The sequence below is a fragment of the Colobus angolensis genome, unplaced genomic scaffold, assembly GCF_000951035.1.
Source record: "Colobus angolensis palliatus isolate OR3802 unplaced genomic scaffold, Cang.pa_1.0 Scaffold45, whole genome shotgun sequence".
Classification (NCBI taxonomy): domain Eukaryota; kingdom Metazoa; phylum Chordata; class Mammalia; order Primates; family Cercopithecidae; genus Colobus; species Colobus angolensis.
Window position 1 is genome coordinate 383982 of NW_012117932.1, and position 4362 is coordinate 388343.

At 56.3% G+C, this 4362-nt stretch overlaps 1 protein-coding gene and 1 long non-coding RNA gene across 2 annotated transcripts in view; one reads left to right on the forward strand and one right to left on the reverse strand.

The window, feature by feature from the left end:
- The window catches only part of GATA6 (GATA binding protein 6), a 33272-nt gene extending 32515 nt beyond the window's left edge, over positions 1-757 (reverse strand). Inside the window, exon 1 of the mRNA XM_011957814.1 lies at positions 495-757. The gene's annotated coding sequence lies outside the window, so the exon portion shown is untranslated. The remainder of the gene's footprint in view (positions 1-494) is intronic.
- A 450-nt stretch (positions 758-1207) lies between these two features.
- On the forward strand, positions 1208-3253 carry LOC105523038. Its single transcript, XR_001003520.1, has 2 exons — positions 1208-1509; positions 1792-3253. It is a non-coding gene; the product is annotated as an uncharacterized LOC105523038 (long non-coding RNA).
- Positions 3254-4362: the final 1109 nt, after the last annotated feature.

The window sequence follows — 4362 nt, forward strand, 5'->3', positions numbered from 1 at the left end:
CGTGAGACTGCCCCAGAGCCGAGGCGACCCCAAAGGGGAGAGCAGGAAGAATGACAGGGAGAATCGGAGGAGTGGGGGAGGGAGGCGAAATGCAGCCGCGCTGCCCTCCTCTAGGCTGCTCTTCCAAATCGCCTCGGCTCATCGGAGATTACCACACTAAAATTAATGCCCACACACAGACCTGGCTAGATAGCAAGAAAGAAGTTTCTCTGCCTGCCTAACTACCGGCTCCCGCCCCTTTGCGCCGAGATAACTCGGAGATAAGGCTGCGCGCAGATAAGCGCTTCGAGGAGAGGAAAAGAGACTAGAAGTTGGTCCGCGGTGTCCCGGGAGCCTGGGAGCCGCCTCAGCCCGCCCGGAGGGGAGGAGGGAGACTCCCTCGGAGCCGACCGCGGCCTGGAGAGGGCCGGAGCGCCGGAGGCCCAGGGGCCCGCGACGAGTAGGGGTGGAGGGGAGGGAAGCGGGGAGATCGCGCGAGGAGGAAGCAGCCGAACCTCGGGCGGGCGCTGCGCATGGAGAACGGCCGCGGCGGAGGGTGCTCCCAGGCGTGGAGAGAGGCCGAGGGCGCCAGCAGGCGAGCGCGAGTCCGGGGTCTGCGCCGCGCTGCTGGTGAATAAAAAGGAGAGAGGAGGCGCCTCTTACTGCTCTGCCGGAAAACTGCAGCCTGCGCTCCTGATTGGACTCACCGAGCCCTAAACAAACAGCGCTCGCCGAAGGGTGCCAGGCTGTGGGTCGGAACTGCGCTCAGCGAGCAGCTGGGCGCTGGAGGTGAAGAGGAGGAGGAGGGATCTAGGGGAGGAGAGAAAAGAGGGTGGGGAGGGGACGGCGAGGGGGAGGGGAGCGCGCCGCCCAGGCAGACAATGAGCGCCGCGCTGCCTGCGGGCTTGGACTGAGCCGCGAGCCCTGTCCCCGGAGTGGGGGCGAGTCCACCCAGGGGGCGCCGAGCCCAGGGACGCTGGGGGAGGGACGGAGGTCACAGAACGCCTGACCTGGCTGGCGACCCGCACCCACCCAGCGGCTGTGCACCCTCCCGCTCCCGCAGTCGCACACACACACCCACACGAGGGAGGAGGAGGGAGCCTTGGCACGGGAAGAGTTGGCAGTGCACAGCCCTGCGCCGCCGCCGCGGCGGGAGGGGCGCTCCAGCCCCTGGGTCAGCACGCCCCCAGAAGGAGGGGAGAATGTGCTCTGCGCCCCCCCGCCCCCCAACCCGCACCTAGCCCCTTCACAGCAAATGCGCTTTTTGCCCTGCGGTTGTGTGCAACCGACCTTAAACTTTCTCCACCCTATCTCTCTCGGGATGCTAGGGCTCAGGTCGTGGTGGTTTCGGGAACCTCACGACAAAATTCCCCAGCTGACCTTTGGGAAATTTAACTCGGGTCGTCCTGTACGGAAAGGTAGTCTATGGGGTGCGCAGAATGGAAAAGGGCTTCCACATCAGTCGTGTTCGAGGACGCTCTCCAACTTTTGATGTCCCGTTTGCACTGAGATTTCCCTGGAGAGTTTCAGGTAAGTCGCAGATAAGTCACTGCGAAGAGGGGGTGTCACCTTCCCTGGACCCAGAGCTGAATGCTGCTTCCCCACCCCCACATTCATATACACACCCCCTCTTCGCTCCCTCCAAACAGTTATCACAACTCGGTACAAACTGATACGGTCCCTAGCGGGCAAAGGGACTGGAAATGAACGTCGCGGGGTTATCAGCGCCGATCTGTCAGCGGCGACTCGCGCGGCCGCAGGCTCGTCCGCTGCAGGAGCCGTGATATATGTGTCGCTCCCTTTCGCTCACAGAAAGGATTTCTTCCGACAGACGTGACCCCAGAAGGCTGCCGAGGGAGACTTTAAGACAAAAGGAGTTGTTTTTGTGAGAATGCATTTTTATACTTTCCCCCGCCCGCCCCCGCCAGGTAAATCGAAGTAAATGATTTTCTGAAGGTCGGTCTCCCAGAAAGCATTTGGGCTCTGGTTTTTTGTTTTGTTTTTATTTTCGTGTTTTCCCAGTTAGGGAAGGGAGAGGAGCCTGTGCAGAGTTGAACTGGGGTGGAGAGGTGCGTTGTAAAGTATGGTTTCCAGAGACGGTGAGACCTCGTCGCTAAGCGTTGTTTCCTCTGCATGTAACTGTGAGTTGTGAACGTGTGGCTCCTGGGGGAGCGGGGACAGGGCCTGGCAGTGCGGAGGAGGGGGCGAGGAATTCAGGAAGTTGGAGAGAATTCTTCTTTTTTCATTCTTCGTTGTAAATTGCTTCTAAACGCTTGTGAATTTTAAATTGCTACCGAGAAGGTCCAGAAACCGTTCTCGTCCAATTTAGTCACTTTTATTACAATCCACTTTGCCTCCCCCAACCACTGCGGCGGCTCCCAGTTTCAGCGTGGCCGCATTTTGAAAAGGCTGAAGGTAGAAAACTCTGGAATGGAGAGGTTGGCTACTGGAGCAGGATCCAGGGGCTTTAAATTTTAACCTGAGTGCGATTGAATGCGCGACTCCCAGAAGAGATAGCCAAGCGTCCTCCCCGCCGCTCAACCCCCGCCAGGACTCGGAATGCCTTGCTTTTGGTTCTTTTCGTGAGTTCCACCAAATGTTTAAGTGGCCTGCGTTCTGCAGAAGCTCAGTTGGAAGCAGTGACGGAAATGTGTTGTGGACATTTGATTTCCTTTGATTCCAACGTTTTGAAATAATGTTTCTCAGGTTTGCTATTAAAAGCAATTTTCTAAAAACTCTATCTTATTTGCTAAAAATAAACTCTCTGGCTCAGTTTGTGTCCAGGCTGTGAATGGCCTCCAACCGTGAACCCCGAGGAGATCGAGCCCTGGCGCGAGCCTGATCTCTGTCCTGTGTGTTTCTTTGTATTTGCAAGTACAAGGATGTCTGCGTGGATATCCCTGGACACTCGATACCCCCGGGGACCTGCTTTTCCCGCAGCTCCGCAGACGCGGCAGGAGGGCGCACTGGCCCCGGCGCTGCTGGGACAGAGGTGAGCGGCGGGGTGGACATTGACTGATTCGACAACCTTCGGGCTCTAAGGGCTCGGGAAGGGACCCGGCATTTTACCCTCCAGATTCCCAATCTATTTTTAAAAATAATGTTCAAAACAAATGGGAAAAATAAGTGATTGCTCCTTTTCATGGTCACAGATTGTATTTAGTTTTTCAGACTGATTTTCCAACCAAACGAGGGAATGGGTAGTGAATGTTGTTGTTGTTTATTTTGTGTGTTGGTTAATTTCAAAATAAAACTGTTTAACTCGTACAGTTGATTCAGACAGAAAACCAGGCTGCCTGACCTCTCCAATGTGCCTTTTCCCCAGTGCATCTTTGGCGCTAGGGACAACTCTGGGGAAGACAAGCATGTTTTCAAAGCCACTCCCATGAGCCCCAGGCCCGCGCGTGGAGCTTCCTGGGTGCGCCCCAGCTGGTCTAGAAGGGCGGCAGATTAGGAAGTTCGGAGGGAAGAGGTGCACCCCAAACTAGGGAGAAACCCAAGAGCTGGGGAGAAGGCATCCACTAGTGTCCAAAGTACACGGACAGCTCTTAGAAGTTCCTGTTTTCTTCGTGGGTATATATATATTTTTTCTTTTCCTTTTTTTTTTTTTTTTCACCCCCGCCTGTCTCCTCTTTCGGGATTTGCTAATCTTGAACGAAACTGTTTCTCTCCGGACTGTTTAGACCCAATGAGCGGCCCCTCCTGGGCGAGTCGTCCCCCTTACCCTCACAGAGGGCTGGCTCCCGGGCGCGGCCTGTCCCCAGGATTGATTTATTTGGGCCGCGCCACACCACTATTCGCGATTCAAATCCACCCAGAACACTGCAGCCAATTGGGCAGGGGGCGGGGGCTTGGCTGCCAAACGGGAAGGGTGTTTGGGGACCCAGTCTTGCGCCGCTTCCGGAGGAGCGGCGAGACCCGGCAAGGACCCGCGCCCCTGTGCACCTCCACCCCCGCGAACTCACGCTCATTTTACTATCCTGTCACAAAACCGGCTGCTTCGGCGATGTTTCATAAAGAAAAAGAATGCATTTCTGACTTAAAACATATTTTTAACTTAGATTTTTAACAGCCCAGATTTATGAGGCCTTCTCGCTTATACCATATTTCTTCCCGTCTCGGGAAGCTTTTACCCAAGGACCCAGGGTCACCTCAGAGCCCCCCACCCCTGCCAGCGTCTGGGGCCAGTGGCGAGCTCCGGATGGCGTGTCCCCCACTCGGTGGTCGCACTGCACCGTAGGCCGTCGACCAGAGTCCTGGCGGTGATTTTCTTTCTTTCCTTTAAGTTTAAATCTTGGAAAACCGAAAACACTCTTTAGAAACGTCAGGTGGTGGCGGCGGAAACTCAAAGGTCGCCCCCACCCCCAGCGCCGGCTCCCCGCC